We start from the raw sequence: 15,775 nt of genomic DNA on the forward strand, positions 1-15,775 counted from the left end.
TTTGATGGAAAAATTTTGACCAGTGCTAATAAAATGCCCAAGATGCTTCCGGGGAAGTTGTTTAGATTTAGGTGCTTATGCAACACTGACTGTCACCATGTCTCTTCCCCTGTTGTTAGCATCTAGCATTAAGAGCATGTATATGAAAACATGATCTTTCTCTCTGAGAGTTTATCTGCTCCTGCTGCTTATTTTCCCCCCATCTTTCCCTTCAAAATCATTATCCTCATTTTATAACATTACAGTTTGTTGCTGTAATGGTGAAGCACTAAAATGGCAGTGGAGAACATTATCTATAAAATGATCTCCTTTGCCATTCCAGTTCTTCATCTGCACAGCAATAAACTGTAATGTAGATACATTAGAAATCAGGATGAGGTGGAATTATGTGGTTTGAAGGGAAAGAAGATGACTTTAAATTATGTCCATTTGTTAATTAGACTTCCAGGAAGAATGATGCAGGTTGGAAAGTACAGAAGATTGAATTGCATTTCAAATAAATCGGGGTTAATATTTATTACTTGTTGAACACTGAAAGCATTGGTGTTATACAAGTAAAGAGGAGATTACAGTCTAAATTTGTATTAATCAGAATAATATTCTCTTGCTTGGCTGCATTCTATAGATTTCTAGAGACAAAATTCCAGCCCCAGCTTTGTATTTTAATTTATTTTTGCATCTTATAGTGAGCATGGGTTAATAGAGATGCACTTGATGCTGGTTGAAAATGTGGCCCGTAGCAATAAAGTGAATGAGAAAGCTAGTTAAACAGTGAACAACTTGAGCTAAATTCTCTGTAGTATCCAGAGCCCCTGAGTTTTCTTGTCTTTTTTTTTTTTTTTTTTAAGGAGAGAGCTTGCTTGCTAGCTGGATTTTAACAAGATTTTGCAGCTATATCCACATATGTATAATTTCTAGAAGTCAGACTCCGAGCAAATTGTAGGTAAGATAGATCCCTAGCTGAGAAATGTCTTGGGGTTTTTTTGTTCTTTGTTTTTTTCCTGATTGTACTTTTCAAACAGGAATTGTAATAAAGGAGCTGGCCATTGCTGTTTTACTTCCTCTACCATTACGAGAGCCCCAAAAAAGCATATTGATTTTCAAACCTGAAATGCTTGCCTTCTATTGTTGTTCTGTTTGGTCTGTTCCTACCAAATACCAGATGCCTCCATTGCAGGGGCCCAAATTTCCAACAAAATGGATGAATTGATTCTGACCACCTTATGTCAGTGAAATAGAAAAAGCAGGGTGAATGTGGTTCCCTCATCTAAGCCACTTCCATGCAACATGGCATGGTTGCCTGCTCTGGATTAGTGTGTGTGCAGATTTCAAAAGACGCAGGAAAGTTGAGTCTGCACCCCTTTGCTTTGCAGTATGCAACTGGCACTCAGAGCACATTCTAAGCGTTCACTGACATTAGCAGCATTACTCCCTAATGGCCCAATCCTCCAATTGAATATAGGAGTGAATGAACAAGTTTATTTGAGCTGCGTCTATGCTAGGAACATTACTGCTGACTATGGGTGTAGCTCAACGTGATTTAACTGCAAGTGACCAGGGCAAACTGTATTCAGCACAAATGCTCAAACGTTGCTCAGTGCCTGACTCTCAGATAGGGTGACCAGATTGCAAGTGTGGAAAATCAGGACAGGGGCTGAAGGGTAATAGGCACCCATGTAAGACAAAGTCCTGAACATCGGGACAGTCCCTATAAAATCGGGACATCTGGTCACCCTACTCTCAGAAATGATACAGCTCTCTCTGTGTGATTTAGAAATTAACATTCTGTAAAGCTTAATATGAGGGGACTTAGTCCATTTAAAGAATAGGATTTTGTCCTAACTAGTAGCCCTGGCTCCCAGTCAGATAGTACCTGTATCAAATCTACCTTCTGAAATGATTACAGGAAGCCCATCATACAGAACAACTACTCCATTTTTTCAGCACCAAGGTATTGCTTGGGAAGTAGTGTAGCATCCTAGGCAAGGTTGGCTTCAGAAATGAATTGAGCCTGTAATTACATGGTTGTAAGGCTTGAAAAACTACACTCCTTAAGAAGGTAATTGGGCCTGGAAGGAATTTTGACCTCTGTTTATTTAGGCAAAACCTATTGGTCAACATAAACTAAGCAGTGATATTTAGGTGTTGATGAACAATGGAGTGTTGTGCCATTTGCTGTCCTGAGATAACATTCTAATTGACTTTTGAGCCCTACGGTATAGAAGCTTGTTCACAAAGTTAATTGAAACAGCCACAAAACCTAAATAATTGATGTGCTAACTAAGCTCAATTAAATATCTGATTCCTTTAGTGGAAAAAGAAATTAAAGGATCATTCTACATCTTATCTGGAAATGAACTGGCAAGTTTTCACCTTGCACTCCCTTTCAGGGTATTTTCATGTAGCTGTTTGATATCCTAAAGTGACTATGATTTTTATTTGCAGTCTCAAAGCCTCTTGTATGTTACAGGTACCCTGGTCCATTAAAGTTAGTCTCACAGAAGTTACATTATTCATTTTCATAGTTTCATTAATTGATTCAATATAATAATCAGAAATGGATGTTTTTAAAAAAATTGGATACAGTGTGTATATAAATGTTCATCTGGTGCAAAACTGCTCTTTTAGAATATCTCTAAAATATTTGGATTACTATAAATCCTAAAGCCATGCTCAATTATTCTAGATTTTTACCTAGAGAGATGGGGATGCATTGCTGGGAGCTGATGTCATGTGTATTGTCTTTAAACTAACCATATTAGCCCCAGAATGGCAAGAAAAGCCTTAATCTGAAGGCTTGTTTAACAGCTCACTGACTGTAGTAGGCAGATGGTTATGAAAAGTCTGACATCAATTAACATACATATTAGATGTTAATAGTATCTCAAGCAACTAATTCATAACTGTCTAAGCAAGGATAAAAAGTGCTAAGATATTGCTTACCCATCTTATGCAGCAATGGGAACATAACTAAAGACCCAGTTCCTGGACCCAGCATAAATCCTGAGTGAACAGGTCCTGTTCTGGGGGAGATCCCCAAGGGTAGAGATCTACATCTTAGGCATATCATGCTCCCTAACCTTATGAACTTTATTCTCTTCTTACACTGCTGATGAGAACTTCCACCTCTGGGGACAAAAACTGACTCTTATATTCTAATTTTTAATTAATTACACATCAGCTGCTAGGGTAGTGGCTCGTTCTGGATATCTTTTCCACAACTATCAGAGACCCCAGTCTTTCTCAGGCCAAACTCCTAGAGACAAAAGGAGGTCACTAACTTCACTCCATTTATACTCCCAGTTCTTGACCTCTGATACCTGAGCTGATCGTAGGGAATGTTGTCATGAAGGATTAAACTGCATATTGTATTCCAAAGCATGTTAACATATTTGAACTAGTAAAATGGAAGCCATTAGTGGTGTAATGCAAGTAGGGGAATATAAAATATTAATCAGTATTTGAGATAGGCTTTGCAATAAGTTCAGGCCCCCTGGTAAGGCTTGTTAATTTAAGTACTGCTAGCTTAAGCATAGCAGGTAGTTAGTCTGAGTGCTTGACCAAAGGGCAGGAGATTTACCAATAATTATCTTGAGACAAACAAGCAAACTGTAAAAGAACAAAAAACAGCAGATTTCCAGTGGATTGTGGTATCTGTAATTACGAGATGAATCACATTATTGTGTTGGAAATACTGGGCAATGGACTCATGCAAATAGCTTATGTCAGCAATCAGAACCCAATTAGGATTTCCTGGAAAGCCATACATGGAAAGGGAGCCAAAAGGCAATTTAAATATATTCACTGGACATGGGTGTGTTCACAGAAAAGAGTATAAAAAATGTATTTCCAGTATCCGGTGGGCTCATCAGGGTGATGAGATGACAGAAGCCTGGATTATCACATCCCACTTATAATGGTCTTCACTTACTTTTCTTTCCATCTTTTTCTCTGATACTTCTGATGATCTCCATAAGGTTGTGAGTATGCACAATGTAAGGGATTGTTTTGCTATACTTAACCTGTTTTTCTACAATAGCAATTACACTTGTATGTATTTAAGTACTAAATAAAATCCTCATGTCTCCATGTGTGATTCACCTATCTCATCTCCTATAATAAATTTACATAGCTGCCTGAGTAAAGAACCTGTTATTAGTGACTTGTGTAATTTTACACTCTAAATTAATCAAAGGCTGCACAGTATAAGCATTAAGGTCCTGATTCAAAGCCTCTTGAAGTAAGTTGGCTTTCGATCAGTCCCTAAGATAAATGGTCTTAGGTGAACCGACCCGGCTGTTTTTCCCTACAGTCTCAGTGATAAGGGCAGACAGCTCTCTTACTCAGGGACAGAAATTTAACTTTCTGGTGGAGGTCTGTATATTCAATCTACAATATATCACAAAAGAAAGCAGTGATGAGACTAGCTTTGTAGCATTTTGTACAAGAGAGGTGAATGCAGGAGGAGAATGCTGTCAGCAATGGGGATTGATCATTCAGTAATTATCTCTATAAACAGTACAAACCTCACATTTCTTTTCTCTGTGCTACTATACTTCAGTATTCCCACAAAAATGTCTCAGGTGCATGGCTTTCTGCTTTCTCTTTGCTGCTTCCCAGGAGTGTAAAAAACAGAAAACACAGATGCTCCCTATATCTCAGTCTCAGCAACATCAAGGTGCTGGGAAAATGGTTGGAGGAGGATACATCATAGAATTGAAAAAATGAGGAAAGTACAATCTGCTTCACATTTATGGCTGGTTATAGGATTTGTGCTCATGAGGAGAAATATTGATTTTACTCTCATTGGCAGGAAATCTTTTGAAAACATCAGCATGTGGAGGTGTAACACATTAAATGTAATCCCACAATCTGAGTGTAAATTTTGGTCACTCTATGGCCACTATGGGACTAATCCTGCGAAGTGCTGAGCTCTTCCTGCAAGCTGCTGCATCCGCACTCCTGTGGGAACTGAGGTTGCTCAGCACCTCACAGTAGTTAGTTGATACTAGAGTGAGTTGAAAAAGGAGCAGGGAAATGCCCCCTTCCTCCCTTCCCCCCCCCCCCCCATTTGCAGTGTTGTTGTAAGCATGTTGGTCCCAGGAGAGAGACAAGATTGGTAGGTAATTATTTTTGTTGGCTCTTCTTCAGGTCTTCTTTGAGCTCTGTGTAGCTCAAAAGTTGTACCTTCCTCAAACAGAAGTTGGTCCAATTAAAGATATTATCTCACCCACCTTGTCTCTTGCTCTCCAAAAAATTGAATTTTTCCCTGGTTTTTCCAAATTTCAATCTGCGCAAGAGTTAGTCAATAGATGAGGGGAGGGAAAATTCTTTAAAAAAATCTAGTTGAAAATGTTCCCATTTATTTTACAAATTTTGAAAAATTTCAAATGTTAATTTTTCTAAACTTGAAAACTTCCAAGCAGGTCAATGACTAATAGGTTTGGGCCTCCTCTGGTCATGCCACGGCTGGCACTGCAACCTGTTAGCTCTGAGCTTGGTTTGTCTATGATAACTGAAAGTTCCCCACATGAAACATATGGCAGCTCTAATGTGTCTCTTCTGGGGTTCTTTACATATGTTTCACCATCCATTGGACATATGCCAGGCACTAAGGATGAGTCAGTGCATGTCACCCAACAGATCCCTGATTCACATTTTTAAATTCCCCCAGTAGAATCAACCTTGCTCATCTGTCACTGAAGTCAATGAAGGGTCATCTCCCAAGCACCCACTCAGTATGATATGGCCCTGGCACCAACTAGCAGCAACAAATTTAAAAGTAATGTTTATAAGGCTGTAATTTTTTTCTTTGTAAGCTTAAAAGCCTGGTAAGTCAAAACAACTAATTAAACACTGAGGTCACTTTACAGAACTCTTGGTGAAATATGACAAAATACAAGACTTATGAATGACCATAACATGGACATTCTGAAGCCCAGAAATCTGAAATAAAAATTGCAACGTATAAGTTCTAACCCAAGTATCCTTCAATGCCAACTGGCAAGAGGGTTATAGGAATATCCTGATTCTGATATGTACATTCTGGTTCACCAAAGTGTATCATGTGAGGTCTTAAATGAAAGCCAGGGTCACACTGGTCATTGATATAATTGTGAAATGTATGTACAACTATTACCTAAGGAGTCATCTATGTATATATATATATATATATATATATGCAGAAAATAGGTTTTAAAGGCTCTGTCCAGACAGAGGTGAAATTGCTCCAGACAGGAGGTAAGACACATGTATCTCTCTGTTGGGCTGTAAATTAAGCATTGTAAGCTAACATTCATTTCTGCCAGCATCTAGACCTCTGGCAAAAAATACATTCTCTTGCAATAACCAGAAGAGTGAGCTGTGTGGAACAGAGAATTAGTGTAAGGAACTGTGATTCTTTTCAGTATGTCAGCATAGTCTGTCTATTAGTAAGGTATGCAATTAGGTTGTATCTGTCTGTCTTCATTCACAATCATTATTTTGCTTTCCCAGTGGGGCAAAATTTTAAGACACCCACTTTACGATCTTGGAAAGTACTTAAGCACATGCTTAACTCTCATTAAAATCAATGGAACTTAAAAAAAAAAAAAAAAGTTGAGAGATGCTTTTCTGAATCAGTAATTAAATTTGCAGCCACATTTCTGGGAACACAAGCACACAGATGTGTAGCTCTGCAGTCATTAGGGCACAACTATGATTTGTACATGCAAGGGGGCAGTTTATATGTTCTGTGCACTTACTCAAAGGCTGTTTGTATACATATGCAAATGAATAATAGTGCATGCAAAATTGCAGAGATAAATGTACAAGGCAGGTTGCAGTTTCTTCAGAAATCTCATGCTTAATGATTTTTCTTAAACTGAACTCTTCAGAATTGTTACTCCAAATCCTAATAATATATAATATTCTTGCCAAACATCCTCTCCAAAATCATTCAAGGGAGGGAATATGGGAATTAGGTCTAGTTTATACATGATACTGGGAGTCAGAACCCCTGAACTTTGCTCTTGGCTCTGCCTCTGACTTCTTTTGTGAGCTGAAGCTAAGTTAACCTCTTTGTGCATTCTCTATACAAACAGGTGTAATAAGAGCCATCCTCACAGGATGGATGTGAGGCTTAATTATTTAGTGTTTGTAAAGTGATTTGGGATCCTCAGATGAAAGGCACTAAAAAAAGGACAAAGTATTCTTAAGAATCTGAATGCAGATGGGCTCCAGCAATGTTAGCAGGGTGTGTGGGAAAGGCTGAGTCATGATCAGCCTTCCCTTATTACTCACATTGCATTTTCTCTTAAAAGTAAAAATATCAACCTACAAAATAGAGCTGCTTCTAAACCATAAGGCTCCCCTTTGTATCCTTTTCTCCTTGTCCTAAATTGCATTTCTAAAACTCCAAGCATGCTGTTTGGAAGCTGATAATATTATAGTTTACCTCTTTAGGGCTGACTGTAGTACCACACTGAGATGACAAACAGATGTTCTTCCAGTCTCGAGGGTTATTAAAGATCCCATGATGATACTTTTTGCAACAGTCATTTACCCCAATGTCCTTGCCAAAATCCCCTCATGCAGTGCATGTTCTCAGTCCTTGTTTGAACTACAAAAATATTAAACTGAACATGTAACGTTTAATGTCTTACCTAAGGCAGCTTATATTTACTCTTTGTACTTTGTTTTCAAGCCATGCTGCCCTATAGTTTCTTTCCACTCACTGATCATAGGACTCATGAATGTACATTTCTGGCTTCTTTATTAAAACCAAGGTTGACTTGAAAGGCAATATGAGAGATACCAATCATCCTAACAAAAAGCCATATGCAAGAGCATCTATGTCTTTTTATATGCCATATGTCTTAAACTTAGGGAATTTCTGCACTAAAAATGATTTAAGCATTCAAATCATGCACAGTTTCCTTTTTAATTATCATAAAATGAGTTCAAATCAACATAGGTGTCTCAGTGAAAGGAAACTGTGCAATGAAGGGATGGATAAAAAAAGAAAAAACTTTCCAGGTCTCGCAAAAGAAGCTGTTGCCAGTGTTTTGTGTATTGAGGGACAAATAATGCCCTCAAGAGGAAGTTGGCTAGGGAAGGAATCTTTTCCCTTCCCAGGATGCAGAGTAGTAATAGAGCCACTCCACAACTGCTTCACTTCAGCCCCTGTGGAGAATACCCAGTGAAACTACATAACGACTTGGTCTCAGTCTGGCATCTGATGGATAAGTGTCCACAACAGAAATATCACAACCACTGTTACCTTTGGCATTGAGGAGTTTGAAACACAAAGTCCAAAATTATTAAACTTGTGCGCACTCAGCAATTAGAGCTGGTCAAAACAGGGGAAAGTTTGACATTTCAACCAAAAATGCTATCAAAGTTCAAAAAACTTTGACCAGCCCTGCTAAATAATGGCCAACGAAGGTGCATAAACTGGAGATTTCCTCACACACCGTCCTTTGTGTGCACAATCCCAGCTAGCACATGTACACTGGGTATTTTCCACATGCACTTTTAAGACTGGGTCCAAAAATTATCTTTCTGAAATTATGTTAGTAAGGTATGGCCTTGTGTTTTTGTATTTGCCTATACTTTTCTCTGTTTCTCTACCCTTTTCTCTGACAATATATTTTTTCAAGCATATTATTAAGTTGCTCCATCTGATCATAAGTATGGGACTTAGTAAAGTTTGTTTCTTAAAATATATTTACCCTATACATACTAGAAACCTTCCTCATCACCCTAGGAAATTATCAGGCTCCATTTATTGTCCAAACTAACTCACAAAAAGGACAATAAAACTTCCAGTTGGGGCTTTCTATCCAGCCACAGCTTCCAGGGCTTCCCACCTGGAATCTCCCTCCTCCAAGGACTACTGAAGAAGCCTGCCCCTCCTTCAACTTCTCTCTGCAGTTTCCCCCATCTGCTCTTTCCTGCAGCTCCTCATAGGGAACAGCCATGAACAGGGCTGGCAGGCCCCAGGTCTTTGGCCTTTAAAAGGGCAGGCTTCCCTGTTACACCCCAGTGAAACACACACATGCTGGAGGATCATGTGACCTGATCTAAATTCTACACCGCTTAGGCCAGATCATCAGGTGGTATAAACTGGTGTAGCTCTGCTAATATAATGGAATTACACCAGTTTATACTAGCTGAAAATCCTGCTCCACAAGTGTTTGTATGTGTTAGTGTTTCTTATGCTTCACGTTCTGAATCACTAGGGAAAAAAAACATGATAAATTAGTATTTTGTGACTCTTTGAGATCAGTTTTTGTAGGAAAACACTTCTTTGATTGAAGTCTAATGTCATTTAACACATTTCACAAAGATACAACAACATTAAGAAGCCCAAATAATTCAAAAAATCTTTTGGGGAATGCTTTGGCTTCTTTATACCAGACAATGGTATAAGCAATAAAAATAGGGCTGGCTGCAGTTATGCAAAGGGGGGATGGTGCAAGTTGTCACCCCTTTTCACACCACTGCATTGGGGATGGCCACAACGCAGCTGGGAAGCCCAGGCACAGTTCCTTTTTTGTGCTTCTGTGTGAACTTGCTGCTGAAAAGGTGTTGGTGTGATGCTGAAGCCATGGTTCTGCTTCCAATACAGATCAGCTCAGCTGGCCAGTGCAGAGTGGAGTGCATGATGTATCCTCACTCAGGATGGTAGAGCTACCCTCCCCTGTGCAATGCACTCTCCCCTGGGAGCCCACAGGAATAATAGTGTCTGAACCAGAAGCCCTGGTTTTCCAGAAGTTCCCCAATGTGTCTGATCACATATCTTTCCTGCTAACTCCTCCCATACTGTGTGTACATTACAAAGCCAGGCCCCTAGCCTTCCATAGGGCCCGATTTAAAAATAAATATGTACACAACTGTACTTGCAGATTATGTAACAGCATGCACAATTAATGACTGGAGAATATTTCATGTGCAATTGCTCACTTTGTGTGCATAATTTAGGCAACCAAAAGCGTTCACATTTTTCTTAACTTTTTGAGATCTTAGCCTGCATGCTACCTAAGAGGCTACATTTTTCACAGACTCCCTTCTTTCACAAGGCTTAGGAGACACTCTGTTGCTAATGAAAACAATTTATTTGTGGATATCATTAGCAGCGTGAAATTCCCTAAGTTAGTTTCTGGCCTACAGAAATGCATCTGAAAATTGAGCTCAAGAGTATTACTTACCATATTTTCCCCAAGTCACACATATTAATTCTTTCTACAGCTTTTGGACACATGGTCATTAGTATTTTTAAATACCTAACAAGGTGGAAAATTACCCATCTAGAAAGGTCTTTCATTTTTACATCTCAAATTAACTACTTGCCTAAATAGAAATGCAAAAAAATCACCAAAAAAAAAATCAAAACAAAGAAACAAAACAAAACAAAAACTACTCGAACTGTGTTGAAGATATAAAACATAAGTAGACACAGCATATATTTACATGAATATAACCACAACAGATAAGCCAAAAAAGCAAAAATAAACCTTCAATCTAACAGACCAGTAAAAGTTTCCTGGGAAAAACATTGCTTTAGAAGCCTAGAATAAGAATCCTAAGAAGAATAATGAACCATGCCTTCCCATTAGTCAGCAGAACTCCCATGCAAGTCAATAAAATCAGTGGAAAGCTGTGGGTTGGCATTGTCTTCCCTCTGGAGTACAGTGAAAGCACCCATATATTTGGGGGGAAAACCCATCATGGTAGAGTGCATAAGACAGGAGGCTGAGAGTCACAAAATTTGAGATGTCTAATCATATTTCTGTCATTGACATAGGGCCGGCTTTCCAAAAGAGTTCAGCTCCCCTTTAAGCATCTAAATAAGGGCCAAATTAATAAAACCAAAAAACCAAAAACCAGTACCCAATTTTAGTGGCAGGGCTCAGAAGATTTTGTAACGTGCTGGAGATAGTGACGCAGCGGGGCTGGTCTGAGCCCGTTTGATTAGAATTGCTAGCACAGCACAGTAAACAAGGTGCTGAGCTGGTTTCGCAACCCGCTGTGTAGCTTGTTTGGGTGCCAAAAGGAGGAGAAAGTGAGGAAAGAAGATCATGTGCTGTAAATTAGCCAATGCTTGCCTAGAGAATGCTGTATAAAAGTTGAAATGCAACTGCGCAATGAGACTCGGCCATGAATCCACTAGGATTGCGTGGTACAAATCCCCTGCAGCCTGCTCCGCAGAGCTCATTAGGGTCTCCCTCCACCGACTGGAGCGTAAGCCATGATTAAAGATACGCATACCTAATTGGTGTGGGTGTGTTTTTATTCCTCACCTGGTATCCAGAACCTGCAGGCAGCAGTAATTGGGCTCTGCCTGGCATAACACCAACGCACTGAGCATTTTGTAAAATCTGGCTCCAATTGAAAATAATAAATTATGAATCATAAATATTTGAAGCAATAATCCCTGTGGATAGTTTGTGAGCTGCCAACCCATAGGCTGAAATATGTTTTTAATGTCCAGTAATATTAATCAATTAATTCAAATAAACAAATCTGTAAAAATCAAAGTCTGCTCATGGAATGTTTGCAAAGCATAAAAGGGAACTACATTCAGGAATTCATTTCTCCAGAGTATCTGCTCTGCTCAGTTTGCCCAACTCTATTTCCTGTCTTCGCTACCACATTCTTTGTCTGTTTGGGTGGTCTCATGGAATACCAAACGGGGATCCACAGAGTGGATTGTGAGAACCACTTACCTGACCTATCCCCATAAAATCTGAATGTGCAAAACCACGGAGACATGATTTTTCAGTGGCTGCACCAATTGCATTGTAAGACTGGTCTATTCTATGCTTTCTTAGACCTTTGATTCCCAATTAGTCAGCCCCACAAGTTGTAGCACTTGAAGGCTATAATATAGATAGGCTCAGGCATTTTCACTGTCATGACCCATCTAAACCTGCTCAAAGTAAGGTGAGATACAATGGGGGTAAAAACTCATAAATAAATAAATAAATAAAAACCTTAAGCGATTTGAGTTTCCACTGATGTCACCATTGGTGGAACTGCAACTATTTAGAATTATAGCTCTGACAAATCTTAGCATAGAAAAGGCATAATAGGATAGCTGGGTTCTTCTTTTCACACACCCGGTGCTGAAGGTGCTGAAACCTTGTAGGGAGATGTTAATTGAGCCCTGCTATCTCCCTGGGTTGTTAACCCACAGTGGATATAACAGAGATTGGAATGGTCTCTTTGGTCAGAGGATTTTAGCATGTGGGGCTGAGCAATCCTAAAAGCAGGATCCAAAGAATAGCCATACCTGAAGGGAAGACTGGGGTGGGAGTTTATGTTAATATAGATAATCCCCAGGAAGATGGTGAATTTTGAGCCTGCCCAGGGTGTTAAACACGTGGGAGTTGGTGGGGAACACCACCTGCTCACAAGCAGATATTATTTTGAGTAGCTCTAGTGAACTGTAACAACAGAATTATATTAGATGGGTATATTATCCCCTTGATACTGCTGTGGTTCCATTAGCTCAAAATAATATTTTACTAGCCAGAACCAAATGTCCTTGCTAAAAAGCTGACAATAAATAATTCACATATGGAGTTTGTTTCTAGTTTATCATCTCTTCCGTATTCACCTTTCCCCCCCCATATCCTCTCTTACTATCAAATACTCACTGAGACCTAGATTCACAAAAGTATTGAGGCTCCTACCGTCCACTGAAATCAATGGAAGTTAGGAACTTAAATACCAATGAGGATCTAGGCCTGAGTTCTTGTGATCATGACTCTCAGGCATTTTGAATTAATCAACTTGAAATCTGGCCACTTTGACAAAATGAGTTAAAAGTAATATCAGGTACTACACCTACTGTGAGTTCCTTCTCTACCACTGTTTGTGTTTTTACAATCACAGTTTCCTATAACTTTAAGTGTTTCTCCCTCTCTTAATGCTGTATAAACCAAACAGACAAGGGAAACTGACTAATTAACTGACCACACAGTGAAAATTGCTGTTCAGCAAGTGCAGTCAAATAGCCCAATGGAAATAAAAAGAAACATTTTTCACTAATCCTTTTCTGTTAACATCTAAAATGATTTTATTTGTAATAAGAGGTAAAAACATTCAGACAGAAGTATGATCTTAAAGTTGACAGCATCCCTATAATTCCAGTCAGCTTTTTTTGTTTTGTTTTGTTTCAGTCTTGACTTAAGTTTTGAACTTGTGCTTCTTAAAACTGGCATGTAGTTTCAAAATTTCATTGTATGTGGATTTTCCCAACAACAGTTTATTCTTCCAGGTACAAACTCAGCTAATGCTTAAGAAAAACATAGTCTAAGTCAGAAGGAAACATAAAGCCCTGGAATATCATGAGTGCCATAAAGGTTGGAACCTCCCTCAGGTCTATTTGAATTGATCATAAAGGAAAGTTAAATGGTGTGATGGTGGGCAGCAGATTTATCCCTGATTAACACAAGCTGGTCAGAAAACAGACCACAGTTGACTATTAGCTTTTTGATAACCACTTAAAATGCTAAACTAGAACAGAGAAAAATCCTAAAAGAATAAAAAAAAAGTGTCATTTAGTCACTGCATTTTTATTTTTATTTTTTATTGTTTCATAAAAGAAATAGAGCATATGTTATCTTGATTGAGAGCATATGGTTTAAATTACAGTTTTTTTCATATTATATGCTTTCAGTCCTCAAATATGAGATGCTGTTATATTCAATTCAGTAACCTAGGAGACAATTGCTGGCTCTTCACTCTATTCTTCCATCTAGTATCTGAATTGCCAAATTTAAAAAAAAGTGTTAAGGTGCAATTAGTTTTGAGAGCTCAATTTAGTAATTTAAGGGTAGTAAGCCTTACAAAAACATTTTTTTAAATAGTCAAAACTAGCTATTTGGTAATGTTTGTGGTTCTTATGAATTGAGTCTACTAACCTTTACTCCATTCTAACAGTTTTTTTGTGTTGGAATTTCCCTTGTTTTTGAAAAACATTTTGATTTTTTATTTGCACTTGTGTCTCATGACTCATCTATTGTATTGTATATGAGAGAGAGAATGATTTCTCAAGGTTGTGGAATTTTTATTATGCAGAGCTCTAGTATGAAAAACTGATATAAAACCAGCAGAACATTCTGAGTGCCACTATAACATACTTCATGAGTATAGACCCAACATTATGATAGGAGAGTTAATGTGAAACTGATACATACGTGTAGTCCGGCTTCATGGTACAGGATTAGCTGATATTTGATTGTAGACTCTTTGGAGTGAGGGCTGTTTGTTATTCTATAATTATACCTTGCCTAGCATAACGGGGCCCCATTGTTGATTGGCCCTAAGCATTGCCAAAATACCAATAATAAATAATGAAACCAGCTGCTCGTGAGTATTCATGATATTATGATAAAAGGGGCCTCTTTGTGTATACTCCTTGTATTATATTATATAAAGTGTGTCTGTGAAAGCATAAACTCACTGGGAAAGGATGCATGTCTTCACTTGTTTATGGGAAGTAGCTAGAACACTTCTGAGTGCTTGAAAATAATTGCATGTATAACAAAGATATAGAGTGTAAATAACTTGAGTGTAAATTCCCTCAAGACACATGGCTGTTCCTTTTTATGAACCACCAAGTGTATGTTGGCTAAAATTGACAAAGCTGTCTAAGCGGTTTAGGTGCCTATACCTAGTAAAATTAATGAAAAGTTGAGATCCAATTTGATGGCTTTGCAAATTGAAGCTTTATGTATCTTGAGAAGAATTACACTCTTATGCGTTGATTGCACGCTCTTCTTTTGGTACATAGCTGTTGTCCATGATTTTAACCATTCATAGAAAGGATGCTAATATTTTTATGCATCTAAGCCGAATGATGAAATTATATTCAATGTGTAAAGCAAATTCATTAGCATCATGAGAGAGTAATTATCAGTTCACCACAGGTGGTTATGCAGCTAATGACCTAAAGATGGAAGTGTAATTAAAACCTTCATTCATGGATTTCATTCCATTTAATATCCTTTTCTGGCTCTTCATTTATGTTCTATTCATTAAAACTGTACAGACCATTAATTCATTATTAACTGCAAAATGCAAATGCATTGAGGTAGAGTGGATTTAATATATTCGCTTGGTTGGAAATATGTTCCAGAACTGGGATGACAAAATGTTTTACAGTCATTACTAGAGTGGTCTTGTCAATGAAAGAAGTTCAAAAAAGCAAAGCAATTTAAAAAAAAATTAATCAAAGGTAGTAGGAATGAATGTCACTTCTTAAACGCCGAAACCCAGCAATCAGAAAAGTAATAAAGAAAGAACTGCATCTCCAAAGGATGCATTTCAAGTAAGCCCTTTTATCCTCTTTGTTTGGTTGGGATTAATTTAATAGGCTGTTTTCTGAAAGTACCAGCCTTACCATTTCCTCTTATATTTTCACTAATACAACATAAAGAAAACCAACATCTATGTTTCACTGCTAGCTCTGCTAAGAAAATGTTCATCAAGCAGAATTTTGACCAAAAAAACCAGGAAAATATGTAGTACAAATTTTTTTATGATCAGTTTCACTATATTCAATACACCAACACTTGTGTGCACTGAATCTGAAAGTTCCACATTCACTCAGAGGTCTACTTTTCTGGCTCAGAAATCTGCTTTTTTGACTAGTGACTAATTTCCTAGGAAAATGTATCCCATGATCCATGAATGTAGGGCTTGCAGAATCAGGTAACTCCCTTTTTGCTCACTGGAAATTTTATGAGGTGAGGACATATAGAAGAGGTCCCCTTATTTCATTTTT

At 38.1% G+C, this 15,775-nt stretch overlaps 1 long non-coding RNA gene across 1 annotated transcript in view; it reads right to left on the reverse strand.

The window, feature by feature from the left end:
- The window catches only part of LOC137157356 (uncharacterized), a 32,924-nt gene extending 18,634 nt beyond the window's left edge, over positions 1-14,290 (reverse strand). The window contains exon 1 of the long non-coding RNA XR_010921087.1: positions 14,187-14,290. This is a non-coding gene — a long non-coding RNA (uncharacterized lncRNA). The remainder of the gene's footprint in view (positions 1-14,186) is intronic.
- Positions 14,291-15,775: the final 1,485 nt, after the last annotated feature.

The sequence above is a fragment of the Emydura macquarii genome, unplaced genomic scaffold (genome assembly GCF_026122565.2).
Source record: "Emydura macquarii macquarii isolate MOO-44397 ecotype Brisbane River unplaced genomic scaffold, CSIRO-AGI_Emac_v2 contig_1483, whole genome shotgun sequence".
Lineage (NCBI taxonomy): Eukaryota > Metazoa > Chordata > Testudines > Chelidae > Emydura > Emydura macquarii.